Source organism: Leopardus geoffroyi, chromosome D1, assembly GCF_018350155.1.
Source record: "Leopardus geoffroyi isolate Oge1 chromosome D1, O.geoffroyi_Oge1_pat1.0, whole genome shotgun sequence".
NCBI classification, from domain to species: domain Eukaryota; kingdom Metazoa; phylum Chordata; class Mammalia; order Carnivora; family Felidae; genus Leopardus; species Leopardus geoffroyi.
The window spans coordinates 20,355,287-20,379,408 of NC_059329.1; the positions used below are offsets into that span (position 1 = coordinate 20,355,287).

Below are 24,122 nucleotides of genomic sequence, written 5' to 3' on the forward strand. Positions count from 1 at the left end.
TCAAGATATTCACTGTGTTTAGCAATTCTCTTATCTTTTATTCTAGCCTAATGACTGTATCCAAAAAGGCTGTGAATGTCCTTTGACATTCCTTGGTTTTAGAGGAGCTTTGCCGGCTGCTGTTGGTAACCACTTTGCTTCCTGAATGTTCATGAAATCATCTTGTGAAATAATACAGTTTTGTGATTTTGCTAGAGATCCATTTCCCACTCACTGGTCTATCATTTGTAGAATCTGCTTTCTTCCCATTTTTTAAAAGTTGGGATATTTGCCCACTTTCAGTTTGACATGATCTTTTTTATTTTTCATAATTACACACACACTCACGCACACACAAGTGAAGCCAGTGGGAGGAAGTGTGTGTGAAGGAGCAGCTGAACTGCATTAGGGGAGGTAATGGTAAAGTGTGCAATTGACAACTCAGGTCCCAGAGAGGAGGAAACTGAGGAATGTGGGAGGGCCTCCATCAGAGCCCTCTGGGGATCAGGGAAGGCTCTTTAAAGGAGGATATTTTTGCTACCAGTGAAACCCTTGCCCCGGGCACAAAACTCCGTAATCAAGGTAAATAATATATTAATGCTGTATGCTTTTTGAAATAATTGCAATGTGAAAAAATCCGCGGTGATCAAAGTATCAAAATTGTAAATGCAGGATCGATATGTTACAGGCTTTCATGGCCCCTTTCTTAACAACAACTTCACTGAGTTATAATGCATAGATCATACAATTGACCCATTTAAAGTATAGAATCTGGCGGTTTTGAATATATTCACCTCACTCCATTTTAGAACATTTTATTATGCCAAAAAGAAGCCCTGTATCCAAGTAGACATTTCCTACTCCCCACCCCCCCCCCCCCAACCTTCCCAGCCATAGACAACCTCTCGTTTACTTTCTGGCTCCGTGGATTTGCTTATTCTGAGCATTTCATATAAATGGAATCACACAGTATGTAATCTTTTGTAACTGGCTTCTTTCTTTCACTTTGCCTGGTGCTTTCAAGGTTCACAGGTGGCTAAATAATATTCCGTCGTGTGTTTATACCACATTTCGTTAATGTACTCATCAGTTGATGGACTTCTAGTTTTGTTTCTACGTTCTGGCTAATAGGAATCATGTGGCTATGAATGCAGGTTTCTGTGTGGGTCCATGCTTTCATTTCCCTTGGGTTTATACCTGGAAATGGAATTGCTGGATCATATGGTTACTGTGTCAAACCCTGTGAGGAAATGCCAGACTTTTCTAGAATGGCTACGCCATTTTGTATTCCCACCAGCAGTGTAGAAGTGTTCCAGTTCTCCACATCCTTCCTAATACTTACCATCATTTTGACTATAACCATCCTAGTGGGTGTGAAGTAGTTATCTCACTGTGATGTTGATTTGTATTTCTCTGATTGGTAATGACATCAAGCATCTTTAAATGTACTTATCCATTGGTACATCTTTTTTGGAGAAATGCCTATTCAGATCCTTCTCCCATTTCTTTTGCTATTTTATCATTTGTGGTGTCTGTCCCCTTGGATGGGGATCCCCAAATGTGGGGCATCCGGACTGGGTGGAAGCCGGTGGAGTGGGCAGTGAAGGGATTCACCTGAGGCAGAACAAAGGAGATAGAAATTTCTTGAATATGCTGCAAGGGAGCGCAGGCAGGAGACTGGCTGCAATGAGGCAGTGGGTCGGGGCTGTATTTAAAGGGAGAAGGTGAAGAGGTATGGGGACATTTGGAATTTCCCCTTCTTTGGGAAATTTCCCCCTTTTTAGTTGGTTACTTAGAGCCTACGGGTGTTTTGAGGTGGGCTGTGTGATGGCCCCGTTTGTATTCAGCTGGGGGTTGGGATCACTATGGGCCCTCTTGCCTTGATCACGTTTCCATTGCTCAAGTCTGTTCCCTAAAAACGGCCGCTATATTGTTGAGCTGTAGAAGCTCTTTATATATTCTAGCTACAAGTCCCTTATCAGACATACAATTTATAAAAATTTCCTCCAGTTCTTTGGAATTTCCCTCTTCCCGAGGGCAGCACAAAAGTCTTCAGTTGGTTGATGTCCACTTTATATATCTTCTATAGCTTGTGCTTTTGGTGTCATATGTAAGAAACCATTGCTTAATCCAAGGGCACAAAGATTTATGCCTGTGTTTTCTTCTGAGAGCTTTGTAGCTTTAGCTCTTACATTTAGTTCTTTGATCCTCATGGTCTATTTTTACAACGCAAATTGCATGACGTTTAAGACTCAGAAATTCCCTCCTCATTCAAACTTCATCCTGAAATCAAGATTCAGAGAAAAAGAGTTTAGCAGAGTCATTCCTTACAGGGGACCCAAAGCATTGCAGTTTGATAAGACAGAGATGTATGAGACCTCTCCACAAAGACTTTATTATTGTCCAAATTGATTTCTGAGGTGACACAGAAGTATGGGCGGTAGATTGACGGACTCTTGGCAGGTGGCCTGAGGTGAGAGAGCCTTTGGCCTGAAATCCTTCCATGATGACTCAAGGTCTCCCCTTCTCCTTATAGTTCCTTCCTCATGCAAATGCCCTGCCCACAGTGCTTCATACCTACCTGTCCACTGCACCTGCCTCCTGGTTCTGTGGCTGAAAGCAGCTGGGGTTTCACAGGGCCTTTTTTTGTGTGTATCAAGGTAATGATCAGTTCTGTGTCTTCCCACATGAGCCCCACTCCCTCCTCCTCTGCCTGCCTGCCTGCCTGCCTTGGAGCTAATTCATACATACCTCAGGATGCTGCTTTAACATTTTTTTCCCTTCCTATAGATAGAACTTATGAGGTTTCCATGGAAACTCCTGGCCAGAGGTAGGGGACTTTGGAACAGGGGTGAGATGATGAGGCTTTGCTCATTTCTGTGGGGCTCTGGGAGTGTCTCCCTCTCCCCACTCCCTCCTAAACCCTTCCCTGGGCAGCTCTTTTTTGTTTTTTGTAAGGTGCTTTGGGAGCCCCAGAGTCTGTGTCTTAGGACGGCACAGATGGTGGTGACAATGGCCCTGAGAGGTGTAGCTCGGTGAGGAGGCTGCTGCTGGGTGGTTGTCTGGCAGCTTCCGAGAAACTCATCTGGTGTGTTTCGTATGTGTCATGAGGCAAGTCCTGGTGGGAGGAGTTGGGTTCCAGACCGCCACCATCGTGCTCATGTTCGTGGACAGACACGGAAGGGCTTCTGGAGGTGACCACAGCCATCCCTGTGCCTCTGGATGGTGCTGCATTTAACACGGAAGCCAACGGACCCAGGTGTCTTTCTTTATGGGGGGCAAAGCTTTTCTGAAAATCCTAAAGGAGATTTTAGGCTTTGGGACGCCTGGATCGACAGTACCTTGAACTGTGACTAAGAATCTAGTCCCAGGGGTGCCTGGGTGGCTCAGTAGGTTAAGCGGTTAAGTGTCTGACCCTTTGATTTCGGCTCAGGTCATGATCTTGTAGTCGTGAGATCAAGCCCCAGTATTGTGTTTTTGTTTTGTTTTGTTTTGTTTTGTTTTGTTTTGTTTGGAGATGCTGAATGGGAGCCATTTAGGTAGATTCTTAGTATCCACTGACCTCCCAGACATCTAGGGCAAGTCTGGGGGTGGATGTGTGAACTGTGGCCTGTCATTGGGCTTCTTCCTTGACAACAGATAATCCTTACCTAGAGAGCATCTACAGTGCTCCCCTCTAAAATCTCGGACTGCCTTGGGATTCACGTCTGAGCTTTGGTTAGATCTGAGGTTCAACGGAGGCAAACCTGACCCCTGATTCTTAAGTACTTTAGGTCTTGGCTCTAGATGGGGATTTACACCCCTAAGAGTTTGGCTATTCCTTTCCCCCCCCCCCCCTAATGTTTTTAATTTATTTTTGAGAGAGGGATCGGTAGAAAGAGAGGGAGACACAGAATCTGAAGCAGGCTCCAGGCTCCCAGCTGTCAGCACAGAGCCCCGGGAGACCGTGACCTGAGCTAAAGTCAGACTCTTCACCAACTGAGCCACCCAGGTGCCCCTGGGCCATTCCTTAGAGTGGTCTGGGCGAAGTCCAGGGCAGGAAGATGTGAGATTCTCACATGTGAGGTCTTTATCTGAATACCAGGTCTCAGGCGTTCACAAAACAACCAACATTCTGGAACTGGAAGGGATATCAAGAGTCCAGAGGGGCTAACATGTAGCTGCCATGTATCAAACATATAGTAAAGGTTCCCAGGGGGCCACGGAGTTACTGCAAAGACTCCGAGAACCCATGTGTACAGAGCACTCCCTTTGGTCTATAAACATCGCCACCGTCTCTTGGGACTACACTTTTCTTTAAAGATGAAAAGCAATCCCCATGGTTGAGAAGACTGCCAACTATGGATTTATTTTAACCCCCGTTTCCTTACAAACTAAATAAACAGGGGCCCAGGTAGAAAGGGTGAGGTGGTGCCTGACTTGAAGGCTCAAGCTGGGATGGAGACCTTGGGCAGGGTAGATATTAGTGTCAGGAGTCAGCACTCTACCCACACCATGGACAGTGCTGTCCCCAGGGCCGAGGAGACCTCTGCCCCCACACCTAACAGTGCTAGCTCACAGCCCGAGAAAGAAACTAGGCATTAAAACTGAAACTTAGGTGGTTTCACCTTCCCAGAAGAAATGAAATGACATCGATTAAAAAAAAAAAAACCCAAACCCAAAAAACTTAGGGTGTTTTTGTGGGGGTGAGGGGGATGGGGATGGGGGAGAGAAGAAAAGGAAGCAGCAATTCTGAGGTCATTTTCGTTACCCTTTTGAAAGGCAAATTAATAGTTTAAGTTTTTATCGCAAAGTGTGAATCAGAACAGAAAGCTAGGCTGGCTTCTCTTTCAAGACCAGAACTGGAAAGAGCTTTGAACTCGAACCTGATCGTAGCTTCAGATGTGGTGCATTTCTCTCCACTTCTGAGCCGGGGTCAGTCAAATCCAGGATTTGTGCCTCTGGGGGATTTTTAGAAGACTTGAGGACGCTGAGGTTCATGATTAAGCGTCATTGACTCTTATTATTTTGGGTTTGAGGTTTAAACTGATACTGAACTTCAAGGTTCAGCTTAGAACTTTCTCCTGTTGTGAAAAATGCCTCGATTTTTTTTCATTCTGAAGACCTTGCAGTTGGTCGATGTACATACATGAATGTGATATGTAAGGTCATGGGGAGATGCATGCGTGTGGAAATGACCATATTATGCATTGTGAAAAAGCATCCGGGACCATATGGAACATGTACCTTGTTGGGGCTTGGCGGGACACAGGCGGGGTGATAGGGGAGAGTGTAATGGAGGTGTGGGTGAGCTGGGGGAAACCCGAAAAGCATGTTGGCAGCAGCTGTAGGAGAGGGCTGCCTGCCCGGAGCTGTGGCCTTTGGTACGAGGGGATAGTCCATCCGTGGTGATGTGGCAAGGAGACATTTGGCCTCAATTCTATGTCCCCATTCTCCTTTTGCCCTCCCATCCTCAGCCGTTGTCTCCCTCAGCAGGTCCCAACCAGAAGCGAGAAGGCAAGTGAGACAGTAAGGGTCAGCCTTAGGAGGAGAGAGAGACCTAGAGAGGAGATGTGATGGGTAGATGGAAAACATCCAGCACTGGGCCAGAGTTGAATGGGTAACTGGAGGAAAGCGAAGATTGTTTTCTGAGAATACTTGGGCACTCCGGCTCGCCTGGATTTGCACTTAATGTTTTCTACTTCAGAATCTCTCTTTTTCACCCGTTCTGTTTGTTTCCCTCTTCAGCAGGGAGGAACCTCACTCCCAAGTTGTGACATCTTGATGAAGTGGAAAGTACACGCACTCTGGAACTAAATAATAGTAGTTTGAAATCCCAGCCCTGCTACTTACTAAATGTGGGACTTGGACAAGTTACTAAACTTCCAAGTTCTAGTTTCCTTATTTGTGAAAGATAGGTGATATTAACTATTCAGGGCTGGTCTGAGAATGAAAGATTCCTTGCCTCTATCTATCTGTGCAGATGTCTCTCTCTCCCAGTTTAGGTTTGGCTCCTGCTAAGTACCCAATAAATGCTAGCTATTTTAGGTTTATTTATTTGTCATGAGAGAGAGAGAGCGAGCGAGTGCACGCACATGCATGAGAGGAGGAGGAGCAGAGAGAGAAGGAGACAGAGAATCCCAATGAGGCTCCCCGCTGTCAACACAGATCCTGACATGGGGCTTGATCTCACAAACCATGAGATCATGACCTATGATCATGACCTGAGCTGAAATCAAGAGTTGGATGCTTAACTGATTGAGCCACCCCAGATGCCCCAGCTGGCTACTTTTCTAATAAATTCTCTACATGCGCTCTGGGTAATGAATTATTTCCTCTCTCCTAACTTTTCCTCTCTCTCTCTCTTTTTAATGTTTATTTATTTTCGAGAGAGAGCTGGTGGGCAGGGGGAGGCAGAGAGAGAGGGAGACACAGATTCCAAAGCAGGCTCCAGGCCCTGAGCTGTCAGCACAGAGCCTGACACGGGACTTGAACCCATGAACCGTGAGATCATGACCTGAGCTGAAGTCAGATGCTTAACCAACTGAGCCACCCAGGCGCCCCAACTTTTCCATCTCTTGCTGTCTAGTGGTTCTTTCCTCTTCAAAGTATACTTACATCTTCTTGATGTTAAAAAAAGAAATCACTCTCTCAACCTTAATAGTCCTCTGATCTGCCGTATCTTGGCTGTTGTTCTCCTCTTGTTCTGATTTTCTATAAAAATCAGCGCACACCCATTTCCCCACGTTTTTCACCACCGTCTGATTGCTTAATGCCTGCCTTAATGTTTTCCACCATTGTGCCAAAAATTATCTCCAAAATCTCTGACTCCCAAATGCCAATGGCTCCTTGCTGGACCTCGCCTTACTTCACAGCATTTGACATTCCCGGTCGTGTTTATCTCTTGGTTTCGGTACTGGGGTACTTTCTAGGCTTTCTGTTGGCCTAGCTCAGCACTCCTGCCCAGGATTTCCCCTGATGCCCCACTCACTTCTCTTTGCTTTCTCATCCTCATAGTATTGGTATTGCTAGGAACTGATTGTTATCTGATTGTTTCTTCCTATTGCTTCTATCTTCTGTAAAGTTCATGAAGGTGGGGACCTTGTCTGTCTTGTTTACTGTGTTATTCCCACCATTGGACCCAGGGTCCCAGTGCTTGATGTGTAGGGAGTGTTCAACAAATACTAGTTGAATGGAGACTAGATTATAATATTCCTCCAGTGTTTCTTTGTTAGCTTTCTTCTCAGCTATCTATTCCCCAGAGAAACATTTCTGACATCTGTTTTTGAACTGTAGATCAACGGTCAGCAAACTTTTTCTTAAAGGGCTTGATAGTAAATATTTCAGGCTTTCAGGCAGTGTGGTCTCTGTTACAAGTCTTCAACTCTGCCATAGACAGAAAGTGAAAGCAGCCATAGACAATAAACTTAACAGATGGTGGCTGTGTCCCAATAAAACCTTATTTATAAGAACATGCTGTTCAGGTCATAATTTGCAGACCCTTTTGTTGACTTGTATTTCCAGCCAGTGAATGTTGTCACATGATTGACTTCATGGCACCTCAAATTCAGTGTGTCTGACCTGAAATTACTATCTTTTCTTTCTTCGTTCTCCAAAAGCTTCTTCGCTTGCTGTGATTCTTAGCTCAGTTTAAATTTTTTTTTTTTTTTTAATTTTTTTTTTTTCAACGTTCATTTATTTTTGGGACAGAGAGAGACAGAGCATGACCGGGGGAGGGGCAGAGAGAGAGGGAGACACAGAATCGGAAACAGGCTCCAGGCTCTGAGCCATCAGCCCAGAGCCCGACGCGGGGCTCGAACTCACGGACCGCGAGATCGTGACCTGGCTGAAGTCGGACGCTTAACCGACTGCGCCACCCAGGCGCCCCTAAATTTTTTTTTTTTTTAACGTTTATTTATTTTTGAGACAGAGAGAGACAGAGCATGAACAGGGGAGGGGCAGAGAGAGAGGGAGACACAGAATCGGAAACAGGCTCCAGGCTCTGAGCTGTCAGCACAGAGCCCGACGCGGGGCTCGAACCCACGGACCGTGAGATCATGACCTGAGCCGAAGTCGGACGCCTAACCGACCGAGCCACCCAGGCGCCCCTCTTAGCTCAGTTTATATTATCTCTGTGCTACTTATGCAGAACCAACAAACCTGAGTTCGCTTCATCTTTACCTTCCTTCCCCCAGTCCAGTCAGTGACCAAATTCTGACCATTTCATTTCTGCAGTGATTCTCACCCAGTCACGGCTGTAGTTCAAGTTCTCAGTTACTTTACTTTGATCACTACATTTGCCTCCTTGTCACTGATCCCTCTGCTCTTGAGCAGATCTGCCTGGGCCACTCAACCCACTCCGCGCACACCTTTCTCGGTTTTCTGTTGCCTAGAAATTAAAAAAAAAAAAAAAAAAGTATTTATTTATTTATTTTGAGAGAGAGAAAGAGTGTAGGAGTGAGTAGGGGAGGGGCAGAGAGAGAGAGGGGAAGAGAGAATCCCAAGCAGGCTCCATGCTGTCAGTACAGAGCCCGATGTGGGGCTCAAACTCCTGAACCATGAGATCATGACCTCAGCCAAAATCAAGAGTTGGACGCTTAACTGACTGAGCCACCCAGGTGCCCTAGTTGCCTTGAAATTTTTAGTTGAAATTCTTTAGCCTGGTTCACCCTTTTCTTGGCTTCTACTCATTCCTTCATGCCTTTGTTCTTTCTTTTCCTTTTATCCTGGAAGAGCCTTCCTGTCTCCACTGCTCATGAAAATATTTGTGCTCCAGGACCCAGATTCAGTGCTACTAACCTGAAGGCCCTCCCTAGCCTCCCTAGCCTCCCTAGCCTCCCAAGCCTGAGTGAATCACGTATCCTGCTGTCCCCCCATTCTGCCTGGTAGTGTGGTCGGATGGTTGATTACACCTCCCTTCCCCTCCTTAGATTGCAAGCTTCTTCAAGGCAAGGGTCATGGCATCTTCATCTGTATAGATTCAGATTTAATTGAAGCCTCGCTCAGGTGAACTTAAGTTCATCTTTAACCATAAAACCCCTTACTTATTCATATTCATATGTTGAATGTATATATTCAGGGACCATACACCTTTTCCAGCATCTGCGTTTTCTGGTTCCTTCCTGGTCTTCACTGTTATGCTTTGTAAAGTGGCTGGAGTAGGTCTGGGAACATGCTGTCTCAGTGTCTTTATCTGACTCTGTCAGAAGGCGTCCTGGAATATCAGAAAATTATGTAGGCTTTGAAATTTGACAGATCTGAGTTGGAATTCTAGTCTTTGACTTAGCTGTTGACCTTGAGCAGGTTATTAAACCTCTCTATATCCAAGTTTTCCCATATGTTACGTGAGATCCTAATACCAACTTCATAGGGTTGTTAGGAGGCTGAAATTAGTTTTGGTGTATGTCTTTTCCCTTCCCTACCTGGCTTCGTTCTATCACAGCTTCTCCATTATTCCTCAAGAGTTTCAGATTTGTTTGTAGGGGTGACTTCCAACATCAACACCAGAGATCCCTGGTTGGAATCCAGGGGCCTCCTATCCCAAATGGAATCCCTCTCTTTGTGTTTTCAAGGCACTCAGTTTCTTCCAATTCCAGATTCTTAGAATTGTACTTTTAATGTGACTCACAATGTACTTCTGTTTTAGAAAATAGAAAGCTGCCCGATTTCTGCTGGCCTTAGTGGATGGGAAGGTAGCAGCAGCCAGCCGGAGCATGCTCACCAGACAAACCCCTTTCACTGGCTAGGAGACGTTTAGCAGGTTTTTTACCCACCTCTGGGCTGAGCCGTAATAAGAGGGTGGTAACATCAGCCCGTCTTGGGTTTGCGTGAGGGAGATAGGAAGGACCCCCTAGTCTTTTACGTGTACATTGAATGAGTGCACCACGCACTGTTGAGTTCCTGTTGGACCAAGATTGTAACCATTTGTTTAATGCTTGACGGGCTTTTTGGGAGAGGTGTTTTGTGTTTGGGTTCCTCTGGGGAGGCAGGTGGGGCAAGAACGGTTGAAATGGCCAGAGGCCATCTCTGAGCCTCTCAAGACAAATGACACATCACCTCAGTCGGGGTAGGGAAAGCTGTTGAATTCCAAGAGGCTGGCATTTTAAGAAGCATCATCTGGTTTTATGAGTAATGGCTCTGGATGCGAAGTATCCCCAGGAAAAGATTTTTCAGAAAAGGACTAATTTGGCACAGCCTTCTTGGGGAGTTACGGCTCACAGTGGATTGTCACACACTCCAGAAAGGCAGTGTTTTCTGACACACAGGCCTACACACACATACAGGAGGCCTAGTGTTTATCAGCACAGACTGACTGCATTTAGAAGGAAGGGAGGAACAGAAACTCCCCCCGAATCACTGAGTTAACATTCTTTGTGTAGCAAATGAAAGATTCCAGGAGGTGTGGGCTCTTGTGCTACGGTGAGCAGGTTTTGAAGGCTTCTGAAAGGACAGACCTCCCGGTCCGCTTTCTGCCTTCCACTTACAATCCCATATCCCACAAAACAAGGGATGTAATAGATTCCTTGACATCTCAGAGTCAGGCACTGGCGTCCCCAGAGGTCTTAGAGTTTTGCTTTCTGGCCCGAATGTACCTAAAAACAAGCATCAGCCTGCTCCTGTCCCCAAAGTACCCTGTATGACCCAGTGCCATAGACAGAGTATTTGTGTCCTCCCAAAATTCGTATGTTGAAACCGAATCCCAGGATTATGGTGTTTGGAGGTGGGCTCTCTGGCAGAAGAGAGCCCTCATAAATGGGATTAGGGCCTTTATTTAAGAAAAAGACCCCAGAGAGCTTCCTTACTCTTTCCAATGTTGTGAGGACACAAGGAGAAGACAGCCATCCATCTGTGAACCAGGAAGTGGGTTCTCACTAGACGCTGAATCTGCAGGTGCCTTCATCTTGGACTTCCCAAGCCTCCGCAACTGTGAAAAATAAATCTCTGTTGTTTCTAAGCCACCCAGTCTCTGGGATTTTTGTTAGAGCGCCCAAGTGAGTTAAGACAGAAAGTATTGGGGCGCATGGGTGGCGCAGTCGGTTGAGCGTCTGACTTCAGCCAGGTCACGATCTCGCGGTCCGTGAGTTCGAGCCCCGCATCAGGCTCTGGGCTGATGGCTCAGAGCCTGGAGCCTGTTTCCGATTCTGTGTCTCCCGCTCTCTCTGCCCCTCCCCCGTTCATGCTCTGTCTCTCTCTGTCCCAAAAATAAATAAACGTTGAAAAAAAAAATTAAAAAAAAAAAAGACAGAAAGTATTACCAGGACCGGCCACGTTGAGATCTCTCTTCTAAGGTGGAGGGTCAGTTGTTTGCGTCAGGCTCCTCCTACAAGAGAGAATTCTTTGGATTTGTAGACGTTCCTCATTTGGGTGTGCTACTTTGGCCCATTTACCGAGTGACCTGAAAAGCTGCTGGTTTTGAGTGGGGCCCAGAACAAAAGGAAGGCTCTGCAGCTGTTCCAGGCGGCCGCTCAAGCCACTCTGCTTCTTGGGCTGTGCGGTCCAGCACCTCCAACGGCACTTAAAGCGTCAGTGGGGATGCTGTTTGGAGCCTTTGGCAGGCACCTGTGGGTCATTTGCAGCACGGGCCGGCTGGGAGTTTGGAGCAAGGCCCTCCCATCCTCTGCGGGTAACTGTCCTCCTTTTGAGAAACAGCTCTTGGGTCTTAGTAGGAACTAAACACTTTGCCGTGGGCCACCGAGATGCCATGAGGCCTGAGCTGCCCAGCATGAACTGGGTGTCCTCTGACCCACCAAGCCTTTAAAATCGGATGTGCACAGCAGCGCTCCCATCAGCGGATGGAAGTGGGGGTGTAGATGTGATCAGGCCCAAGTGGCTCCTAAGGCACAAGTAAGTTACGTGAAGAAGTGACCCGAATGCCCCCGGTCCCCATTCCTGTCTTTTCTCTCCTAGCCTGCGTCTAGAACCTCAGGGAGTTGCCTATAATCATTTGACAGAGGAAGAAAGGCCTGCGGCCTGGTTTACAGATGGTTCTGCCACCTATAAGCTGGAGAACAAGGAAAGCCTGCGGTGTAATGAAGTCCTAGTCTGAAGGTGAAAACCAGGGGGATCGATGGGATGAGTCCCAGTTCAAGGTCAAAGGCCTGAGAAGCAGGTGTGCCAGTGTCCAAGTGCCCTTGAAGTCCAAGGGCAACTGGGGTGACCCAGTTCAGGCAGACAGCACACTCCCCCTTATTGTGACTTTTTGTTCTGTTCAGGCTGTCAATGGATTGGAAGATGCCCACCCCCGTTGGAGAGGGTGATTTTTACTTAGTCTCCTGGTTGAAATGCTGACTTCCCGAAGCAGCCTCACAGACACCCAGAAGTAATACCTGACCAGCTATCTGGGCAACACTTAGCTCAGTCAAGTTGGCACATTGAGATTAACCGTCACAATGTGTAACATTTTTTCTTGGAAAGAACCAGTATCAGAAATGCAGATTGTGCATGAAACAAAAGCAAGACCAAAAACTGTGGTTAGTATGGAAGGGGGGAAAATTGTAACTTTACGATGGAGAAACCTGGCAAACATTACCTCCACCAGATGATCGGGGTCAACATCAAGAGGGATAAGTGACGTTGATGGTATATATTCTTGACATGATATGTTGAAAATGGCACTTCCTCTGTGGCCTTCCTCCTTAAGACCCATAACTAATCACGACCATAACCCTGTCTAATCACGAGAAAAACATCAGAAAAAGATCTTAAATGAGGGATAGTCTATAAGATAACCTGACCAATACTCTTACTATCAAGATCATCAAAAATAAGGAAGGAGACATAATGAATAAATATAATGGGGTAACCCTGGATGGGAGCCTGTAGGGGGAAAAGGATATTAGATAAAAATTAAAGAAACCTGAATGAAGGATGGATTTAAGTTAATAGTAATGTGTTAATGCTGGCTTACTAATTGTGGCAGATATACCATATGGATGTACAAGGTTCATAGGGGGAAATGGGTATGGAATATGTAAGAACTCCGTGTACTATCTTTTTTTTTTTTTTTATTTTATTTTTAACATTTATTTATTTTCGAGACAGAGAGAGACAGAGCATGAATGGGGGAGGGTCAGAGAGAGGGAGACACAGAATCTGAAACAGGCTCCAGGCTCTGAGCGGTCAGCACAGAGCCCGACGCGGGGCTCGAACTCACGGACCGTGAGATCATGACCTGAGCTGAAGTCGGCCACTTAACCTACTGAGCCACCCAGGCTCCCCCCCCCCCCCCCCCCCCCGTGTACTATCTTTACAACTTTTCTGTACATGTAAAACTATTCTAAACTTTAAAAAGTTTATTTTAAAAATAGCTATGCTCAAATCAATTCGTTAAAAATGAGGCCCCCTGGCTTGAAAGGAACCTAAGAGCCACCTAGTCAAAGGGTGCCTGGGTAGCTCAGTCAGTTGAGTGTCCGACTTCAGCTCAGGTCATGATCTCACTGTTTGTGAGTTCCAGCCCCGCGTCAGGCTCACTGCCGTCAGCACCGAGTTCGCTTTGGATCCTCTGTCCCCTTTTCTCTGTCCTACCACCCCCCTCCCCCTGACCCAGCGCACTCTCTTTCTCAAAAATAAACATTAAAAAAACCTAATCTGATGGCTTTTAATGTTTATTTTTTCACACAAGAACACTTCAAACAAAATACTAGGCGGATGCCCAGTTATATACAAATAAATAAACGTAGATTTGCTCTGGCTGAAGTGGGAAAGAGCCCCTGTGTTCCATCCATCTGGCCCCCTCCCTCACCTCCTGCGTGCCTCTGAGGCAGTGCTGAGATGCTGAGGAGGGCCTTGCATCCCTCAGGGACCACCTGCTCTCCTTGGATCCTCCTCCCCTGTGACATCCCACTCTGTCCACGAACACCACCGGAAATGTGTATCCCCTTCGTGAAAGACAGCTTTGTATCTTCTTATGGCTGCTCTGATTCTTAGCATTTGGGGGAGGTTAAGTCAGCTTATAATTTCTATCTATTGGCTTAGGCCCATACAGAATACGTGTCAAATACAGTTTTTCCATGGTGATTTTTTGAAGACACGTGCTTTTTTCTTTCCTTGACCCCCATGACTTATTTTTTGTGTAGGCTACATATTCCCTGTCCCTTTAACTGGTTGTTAATGGCAGGGTGGCATGCCGGTGTCCTGGGGCTCCAGATAGGCCAGTCTCGTGACTGCTCAACATGACTGCATCCATAAACTCCCTCTTGGCTTGAATTTCTTCTCCATCCCACTTCATTCTGGGCGCCTTTGCTCCAGCCACTTTCTTCCCAGTACCTTAGCGCTCATGGTCAGGCCCTTTTATCGAACCCACCGTGCAACCTGGCTTGCCTCACAGTGGTAACTTCGAATCTCCGAAACCCATAGTCCTACCATTTGCCCTGCCTCATCTCAGCTGATGAATCTTTAGTACTACTTAAAAATAAAATAGAGGGCATCAGATGAGGAATCCTTCAACTTCTTAACCTCCTACCTGGGAGCTCACCTGAAGCCCTACTCATCACTTCTCCTCCCCTCTTGGGGTTCCTGTCTCCTATCCAGAGCGAATTCCACCATCAGTGATTTGGATCTTATCCCCTCCTGCTTTCTCGGGCCTTGTTTATTCCGCTGTTCCTTATGTATCTGTCTGCTCCCTCACTGGAATTACCCTTGTCAAGACTACTGAAGTTTTCCTTGGCATCTCGGTTGCATTTAATTCTTTTATCAAATATTTACAAAGCACCTACAATGCACCAGACCACTGAACCGCGTGGTGTGGATTCACCAGTGAAAGAGGCAAGTGGAATCAATGAGTATATGTGGGCTGGGGAGTTGGGGGAGAAGGAGGTAATCAAGGAGCAAGTGAATTTATAAAACGTTAGGGGGTGAGTCAGTGACAAATGCTGAGTGGGAAAATGGCTCAGGGTAAGGCAGAGGGTTATTTTAGCTGGGGTGATCGGAGAAGTCCCCTCCGAGGAGGTGGCCTCAGAGCTGAGAGCTGAATGAAGGGATGGACTGGCTCATACTTGGACCTGGGGGAAGAGCATGCCAACCAGTGTAGACAGCAGATCCAGAGTTAGGACTAAGCGTGGTCTGAAGGAAACCCAAAGAGCCATGTCGTTGGATCAGAGTGGGCAAGTTAGAAGGGTAGAAGAGGAGATTGGAAGGAGAGGTAAGGACCAGACCTTTGAAATGCTTTTCTGGTTTAGCTTCCAGATTTTTCTCCTACTTGTCGCTACTCCTGCTCAGTCTCTTTGCAGATTTTCTTCTTCTGTCTATCCTTTAGGTATTGGTATTTGGCAAGATTCTATCCTAAGCCATCTTTTCTTCTCTCTGGACATACTGTCTATGGACAGGACACAGAGCAGCCACTCAGTAAAGGTTAGTTGATTCAGATTACTTTGAGTTCCATATCCATTCTGGTAACTCGTCTCAGACTTAACTCTGGCTTGTCTGTAGATCAGTGGAATTGTGGCCAATATCCATAAATGATCTGACCGAGCAAGGATGCAAATGAGATTCTCTCCTTCCTTATTTTTAGGTTCTACAGTCTTACAAATGTAGCCTAGGTCTGTATCTTAGTCAGTACTCTAACTCTAAGGCCTAGCATGGTGCCTGGGTGATCACTGAATGAATTCGTAAGTCCAGTTTAAGAAACGCAGAATTCATTCCTTGGCAATCAGTTCACACTATTATACAATCGTGAATATTCCTCTTACCACACGCACTTATCTGCCTAGAGATAAATTTTCAGACCTTCACAGGCTATGAGTCTATGTTATATTTTGTCCTGTTATACTTGGCTCATTGTTCCGGAATTTCAAGATTTTTAAGCATTTTGCTTCAGCCACTGAGATTGCTTTCCCTCTGAGTTTTACATCATCTTCAGTTTTGGCAAGAATGCCTTTGGTATCTTCAGTTCAGCCATTGATAAGATCACTGAATGGGATGAGGCCAGAAGCATGGACTCCGTCCTCCAGTTCATGTGATAATTTCTAAACCCTGCTCTATCACCGAAGAGTGTGCTTTTAGAATAATGGAATCATTACATTTGGATGCTACAAGGGGCATTAAAGATCCATTAGTCAGGCCTGTTTATTTTGCGGATGAGGAAACCGAGACTCCCATATTAAGTAATTTCACCAACATTACACAGTTAATTAGGGGAGGAATTGGGAGGAGGACCCACTTGCCAGTTACTCTGGGGTTCCATTTTTTATTGTTTCCTTTTTATTTCTATGTTCTACTGTTTGTTGCTGCGTACCAAATTACTCAAAACCTAGCAGGTTAAAACAATAATAAACATTTTTATCTCCCACGGTTTCAGTGGGTCAGGAATTCAGAAGAAGCTTGGTGGATGGCTCTGGCTTAGGATCTCTTATGAGATTGCACTCAGATGGCAGCTGGGGCTGCAGTCATCTGAAGCGTAGAGTGGGACTGGAGGGTTCACTTCCAAGATGGCACACTCATAGGGCTGGCATATTTGTGCAGAAGATGATAGGTCTCTGTTCCTTACCACGTACGCCTTTCCTGGGGGCTGTTTGAGCATCCTTAAAACATGTCAGCTGGCTTCTCCCAGAGCCAAAAGAGAGCAAGGAGGAAGCCACAGTGTCTTTTCTGAGCTGGCCTCAGAAGTCACACTCCGTCATTTCTGTAATATCCTACTGAGTACACAGGTCACCCTTTTCAGTGTGGGAGGAGGCTAACACAGGGTTGAACCCCACAAGGCGGGGGTTACTGGGACTAGTGCGCAGCCTGCCCACCACATCTGGTTAGTGCCTCAGTGGAGGTTCTTTTTACTTTTGCCCTGAGTAGAGCTACAGCGTCTGAAAGATCTTCCCATCTCTGATTTCTTTCCCTATGAGTGCAAATCCCGTGGAACTGCCTGATGAGTCTTGGAACAAGGCAACTCTGATAATGTCATCCTCATTATACTCCTTTACCCTCTGGTTTTTAAAAAGTTTCAAGGTTTCTTGCCAAGATCATCTAATTTATTATCCAAACCGTAGCACCTTTGAGAGTGCCACAAGGTGTTCTTAGCAATTATGTATGTACGAGAGAGGGACGTTGATACTGTCTTGAGAAAAACAGGACTCAGGTTCATCCGATGGCCTCCAATTAAGAATTAGAACATGATTCGGTCCATTTTCTTATACTGGCAACGGCTTTTTTTTTTTTTTTTTTTTTTTTTGTCATTTTCTCTTTTATTATCCGCATCGATATTCCTTCTGCTCTTGCCAGTGATAGCATTTCGTGTTTCCCAGACCCAGTCAGGATTCCACACATTCTTGATTATTTGTATACTATGCTCTCCCCATGGAATTAACTCTCCAGGTCTTATGGACTCCCAACATCTTCAAGGCTACATACAATTGTAACCTTCTCCTAACACACTGCACCTTTCATCTCAACCCCCACCTCCACCCCTAGGTTTTTTTTTTTTTTTTTTTTTACCTTTTCCATCCTACCCTTCTTTCTTCCTCTCTCCTTTTCCTGTGCAATTACTGAGCGTCTTCTTTGTGCTAAGAACTGTTCTAAGTACTTCCGCGCCCTTAATTTTTTTCTTCCCGTTATTTGTGTACCTGTCCTGTCCTTTCTACAAGTTTATAATCCCTGAAGTCTAGGACTCTGTTATACCTATTTAGCGAAATCTCAGTAACTGTCACACGAACCACTGAATATTGCCGGTCCTTAACAGATTTTACTTTACTGAAATCAAGTTCTGGAAAAGAAACTTTCTGGAAAGATAATTTGATTTTCATACTATGGAAGGGCTTTTCTGCTCAAAGTGATTTTCTTTCTCAGCACACATTCAATGGTAAAATTTTAGGGGTGCCTGGGTGGCTCAGTCGGTTAGGCGTCCGACTTCAGCTCAGGTCACGATCTCACGGTTCGTGGGTTCGAGCCCCGCGTCGGGCTCTGTGCTGATGGCTCAGAGCCTGGAGCCTGCTTCACATTCTATGTCTCCCTCTCTCTCTGCCCCTCCGCCACTTGTGCTCTGTCTCTCTCTGGCTCTCAAAAATAAATAATTGTAAAAAAAAAATGAATGGTAAAATTTTAGAAGTGTATAGAGGAAAACAGTGGACCCTTTTTCCCTTTGGTTTCTTCTGATACATCCCCCTGTGGCATAAAGCCAAATGACACCTGGACTGTTTTCTCAAGGGAGGGATTAGTTTTTACGTTGTTTCTTTCCCTTATTTGCCTGCCTTACTCAGGACAAAGGAAATGTCAGAGTTTTCCTGGGAGAAATGTGGGTTTTATTTATTATCCAAGAAGTTAAATGTGGTAAAGTAGCGATTTTCAGCCTTGGCCGCACATTAGAACCACCTGAAGGTTGTTTAGAAATCCCAATGTCTAGGCTGCAGCTTAGACCAGATAAATCAGAATCTCTGTGGGTGAGGTCCAGGCACCAGTGCTTTTAATTAAAAAGATTTTTAATTTTTATTAAAAAAATTTTGTTTAATGTTTAATTATTTTTGAGAGAAAGAGACAGAGCGTGAGTGGGAGAGGGGCAGAGAGAGCAGGAGACACAGAATCTGAAGCAGGCTCCAGGCTCTGAGCTGTCAGCACAGAGCCCGATATGGGGCTCAGACTCAGGAGCAGTGAGATCATGACCTGAGCTAAAGTTGGACGCCTAACCGACTGAGCCACCCAGGTGCCCCTTTTTATTTATTTTGAGAGAAAGTAAGAGCAATGGGAGGAGAGGCAGAGAGAGAGGAGAGCGAGACAATCCCAGGCAGGCTCCATGCCATCAGTGCAGAGCTGGATGCGGGGCTCGATCTCGTGAAGCATGAGATCATGACCTGAGCCGAGACAAAGAATTGGACGCTTAACCGACTGAGCCGCCCGGGCGCCCCTGCACCAGTGCTTTTCAAACGTCCTCGGCTGATTCCAACAAGTAGCCAAGGGTAAGAACCCCTGTGCTCAACCAGAGAGAGCAACCTGGTCTGTTGGTGAAGAGGCCCAAGTCGACCCAAGTTGTTTATGACCTCAGGTAAGTATCTTTAGGTCTCCTGGCTGATGTCCACCTGCGAAAAGGGTTTCTCATCCAAAATGTTTGGGTTCTGCTGAACTGTTGAGAGAATCAAATGAACGTGCGGAGAGAAAGGGCTCCTAGAAATAAAAACTCTGAGAATCCTGTTACCCAGGGGGCTGTAGCTATTTCTTAGTAGTGATGGCTTGGTCATTCTTTGGAAAAGTGAGGCAGGGTTGATGAATATACCTAGTTATGGTGGAGAGGGCAGCTTTTTTCCTCTCTGCCACTCCTTCCTCCTCCCTTTACTCACCACCCTTCCGTGGAAAAGTCTGCCTGCTGGTTCCCCTTTCTTAATTTTTTTTTTTTTTAATGTTTATTTATGTTTGAGACAGAGACAGAGCATGAGCAGGGGAGGGGCAGAGAGAGAGGGAGACACAGAATCGGAAGCAGGCTCCGGGCTCCGAGCTGTCAGCACAGAGCCTGACACGGGGCTGAAACCCAGGGACCGTGAGATCATGACCTGAGCCGAAGTCAGATTCCCCTTTCTTTATTCATCTCCATTTCCTCTGGCTTAAAAGTGCTGTGCCACACCCCCCTCCCCGAAATGTGATGGATTTGGAGAAACCTGCCTGCCCTTGACCCCGGGGGTGTCACTTCATGGTCTACAAGAATATCTCAGTGCCTGGAGACAAGGACTTTGCTTCAGAGGGTGTCTTCCCAGCATCCTGCCGGCATATCCTTTGCATTTTCCTCTTCTGTGGACAGAGAGGAAGAAAAGGAAACTTTGTACCTTATCTGGCACAGATAAGGTGGGGTAGTAAGAGCTAGTGTCTATTAAATATTTGATGTGAGCCAAGATCTTGACTTGCATTTCCCTATTTCATATTCATACCAACCCAACAGGCTGGGTACTATTATTATCCCCATTTTATAGATGAAAAAGCAATGATATTGAGAGGCAGAGCAACTTCTCCAAGGTTGCTGAACTGACAAGGGAAGGAGCTCGTGTTTGAGCCCAGAAGGTCTGAAGACAGAGCTTTTTTTAAACAACGTGCCAAGCATCGTTGAAAACAGTTTGTGTTCTTTAACTCGTTTAATCTCCATGACAACCATATGAAGTGGATTCTCTTATCTTTCATTTTGTAGATGAAGGAATGAGCGCATGGTAAGGTTGAATGACTGACTTGCCCAAAGTCACGCAGATAAAGATGGAACTGTTGGAATAATAACCTAAAGGAAGACTAAGCTATGGCCCCTTGACTTCCCCTGTACTCCCAAGAAGTTAAAGTTAAGAAAAAAAAAAAAAGGGCAGGGGCACCTGGGTGGCTCAGTCAGTTGAGAGTCCGACTTCGGCTCAGGTCATGATCTCACGGTCCGTGAGTTCGAGCCCCACGTCGGGCTCTTTGCTGACCGCTCAGAGCCTGGAGCCTGTTTCGGATTCTGTGTCTCCCTCTCTCTCTGCCCCTCCCCTGTTCATGCTCTGTCTCTCTCTGTCTCAAAAACAAATAAACGTTAAAAAAAAAAAAAAAAAAAAAGGGCAGGGGCGCCTGGGTGGCTCAGTCGGTTGAGAGTCCGACTTCGGCTCAGGTCATGATCTCACGGTTCGTGAGTTCGAGCCCCGCGTCGGGCTCTGTGCTGACAGCTCGGAGCTTGGAGCCCGCTTTGGTTTCTGTGTCTCCTTCTCTCTCTGCCCCTCCCCAGCTCGCGCTCCGTCTCTCTCTGTCTCTCAAGAATGAATAAACATAAAAAAAATTCAACAATAAAATAAAAGCAGAAGACCTCTGGCCTTTCTGCCGGAGACCTCACAGATGTGGTGCCTCGCGGATTCCAAAGGCTGGTTGTTCCCATTCAGAATGTCATCTTTACGGTAACTGCAGAAGGGGGTGTGGGGCAGCTCTGTGCAGAGCTCCTGTTCTTAATCACCGGGCTCTCTTTCCTCCTGTGGGCATTTCCTCACCCTGGTGACTTCCTCACACAGAGTGGCTCCAGTGACTAATGGAAACCGTGAGCGGGGCCCTGAGGTTTCCTCCGTCTGGAGACCAGAAGAACCAAGGGCATGCAGGCCACCAGGCTCATTTGATGAGAGTGGTCTTTGATGAGAATGGCTTAGGGTGGAAACCTGGCTTAGTGCCTCCCTAATGGGGAGGAGGAAGAATGAATGGAAAAGGCATGTGTCCACTGGGACTCACATACACACACACACACACACACACACACACACACACGGGAGAGAGCCAGTCAGAAGGCTTCGGAAGCTATCCCTTTGACAACCATCCCAGCCGCTAGTGTCCCAAAGGGGTCATGTTCTCATGTGCCTTTTCTGAAGGAGAAATCTGCCTTCTGGTCTCCCTCTGTCCACGTTAGGGATGTCCTAATAATAAAAATCATAGGTCATTTTTACTGTTATTTAAATTATTATAAATACTATAAATATAAAACATAAAAGTATACAATTATAAAGATCAAGATATAATAATAAATTAGTATTATTAAGCAACTTATAGTGAGTACTGATGTATGCTGGGTACTACGCTAAGAACTCTGACGGGTTCTTCCTTAATTGGCCCAGGGACAAGGCAGGGACTGTTGCTGTCTCCACTCAGTACATTGGGAAATGGGATGAGAGAGATTAGCTGAATTTCCCAGTGTGTCAGCCAGTTAGTGGCAGTCAGGACTCAAGGCCAAGTAGCCTGAACAGACTTAGACTTTCAGCCCTCCCCCGGCCTGCCACAGAATGGTCTCACGATCAACCTCACCATGACAGCCCCTGGAGCTTTCCAGATTTAGAATCCCAGGACCAAATGTTCTAGGTCTGTGAGGAATTTAAGATGATTTTTTCTATTCTCTCGTTTTTTTTTTTTTTTAAACACCTCATTATAAAATAAAATTCAGGTTCAGGGAGTGACACAGAAGCAGTAAGACTCTGCTGGCCGTTCCAGAAGCCCTCCTGTGTACCCTGTTCTCACAGACTCTCCCCTCCCCGAAGGAATCCCCCCGACCTCGCTGCCTCTTGCGAGCACTGCCTTGTGTTTCGTTGTAGTTTACCATACAGCTGCGACTCTCCTGACATTCTAGCATAGTCTTCCCGGCTTAAAAGAATCGACCTGCAGGGGTGCCTGGGAGGCTCGGTCGGTGAAGCATCCGACTCTTGATTTCGACTCGGGTCATGATCCCCGGCTTCGTGAGATGAAGCCCTGTGTCAGACTCTGTGCTGTCACTGCTTGGGATTCTCTGTCTCCCCGTCTCTCTCTGTCCCTCCCTGGCTCCCGTGCTGCTCGCTCTCTCCAAATAAATAACATTTTAAAAAATCGACGTGCCTTACAAGTCTCTGATATTCTCCAAATCCACCTTTCATCAGTATCTTAAAGTTTATTTGATGAAGAGCTCAGGGCCTTTGCCCTACATCGCAGCCCGGGGTGCACAGCCTGCACATTTCCAGTGTGGGTCGGCAGGTTCTGTGAACTCTTTATTTCCCGTGGATTGGTTGCTGGATCCAGAAGTTTGATCTGAATAGGACTGATCTGAATAGATCTTTTTGACAGGATCGTGGGTCTTAGGGTGTTCTCCCCTCAGGAAGCACACAATGTCTCATTGTCTCTCTCTTCGTGACACGTTGATGCTCAGAGTCTAGATTCATCGGTTCATTGGGTGTTGCAGAATGGCGATATTCCATCCTTTCTTTTTCGTTTGTTTCTTGGAATACTTTTTATTTATTTTTTTTTTTTTTATTTTTTTTTTTTTTTAAATTTTTTTTTTTTCAACGTTTATTTATTTTTGGGACAGAGAGAGACAGAGCATGAACGGGGGAGGGGCAGAGAGAGAGGGAGACACAGAATCGGAAACAGGCTCCAGGCTCTGAGCCATCAGCCCAGAGCCCGACGCGGGGCTCGAACTCACGGACCGCGAGATCGTGACCTGGCTGAAGTCGGACGCTCAACCGACTGCGCCACCCAGGCGCCCCTTGGAATACTTTTTAAAAGCGGCGCCCCCCTTTGACAACTCTGTGATTAGCTCGTGTTGTAGCTGATACAGAAAGAAGAGGACAAGTGCTTGAGTCTTTTCCTTTATTTGCCAGTTTTCAAGATAAATGAGTTAATTACCTGAACTGTTATTGAAGGGACCGTTGAGGATGCACAATTAATTTTTGTCCAATTTTAAATCTACTCTCTCATTTTAGTTTTTTAGGTTTATTAATTTATTTTGAGAGAGAGAGAGAGCTGGGGAGGGGCAGAGAGAGGGAAAGAAAGACAGAAGCCGAAGCAGGCTCTGTGCTGTCAGTGCAGAGCCTGACACGGGGCTTGAACTCACCAACTGTGAGATCATGACCCGAACTGAAACCAAGAGTCAGACACTTAACTGACTGAGCTACCCAGGCGCCCCTAAATCTACTCTGTCATTTTAAAAATGAGGTAACTGAGGGGCACCTGGGGGGCTCAGTTGGTTAAGCATACAACTGTTGATTTCAGCTCAGGTCATGATCCTAGGGTTGTGGGATCAAGCCCCATGTCCGGCTCTGTGATGCGTGTGGAGCCTGCTTAAGATTCTCTCTCTCACTCTCTCTCTCTCCCTCCCTCTCTCCCTCCCTCTCTCTCTCCCTCTCTCTCTCTCTCCCTCTCTCTCTCTCTCTCTCTCCCCTTCTCCTTCCGCCCTTGTCCCCTGCTTGCTCTCACTCTCTCTCAAAATTAAAAAGGGGCACCTGGGTGGCTTAGTCAGTTAAGTGTCCAACTCTTGATTTCAACTCAGGTTATGATCTCATGATTTATGAGTTCAAGCCCCGAGTTGGGCTCTGCTCTGACAGGGTGGAGCCTGCTTAAGATTCTCTCTTTCTCTCTCTCTCTCTGCCCCTCCCCCACTTGCATTGTCTCTCTATCTCAAAATAAATAAATTTAAAGAAATAATAAAATAAAATCTTTAAAAATGAGGTAACTGAGAGTCAGACAGGTTAAGTAAGTGACTTAACACAGCACATTGATGGCAGAGCTCTCCTGCTTCCCAGTCCATTGTTACCTTCCCCTTTCAGGAGCAGAACCACAGATCTGGAACCCTAGGCTCAAAAGCTGTCTCTGAGAATATCTGGAATGGCCAATAAGTATTTCAAGCATGACTTCCGTCCTGGCTTTTTGTCTTTACTTTCGTGCCCTGGAGCCAGGTTGGGACTCACTGGAAAGGGAGGGGGCAGCTTGCAGTTGGTGAGGTACCTCCGAGAGGGGAGACTTGCCAA

The 24,122-nt window shown here is 46.2% G+C and overlaps 1 protein-coding gene and 1 long non-coding RNA gene across 2 annotated transcripts in view; one reads left to right on the forward strand and one right to left on the reverse strand.

Moving 5' to 3' along the window:
* The window catches only part of GRAMD1B (GRAM domain containing 1B), a 246,383-nt gene that overhangs the window by 20,758 nt on the left and 201,503 nt on the right, over positions 1 to 24,122 (forward strand). The window lies entirely within an intron of this gene.
* Positions 1,844 to 9,576, reverse strand: LOC123600838. Its single transcript, XR_006713850.1, has 3 exons — positions 9,381 to 9,576; positions 9,049 to 9,172; positions 1,844 to 2,262 (listed from the first exon to the last, which is right to left on the reverse strand). It is a non-coding gene; the product is annotated as an uncharacterized LOC123600838 (long non-coding RNA).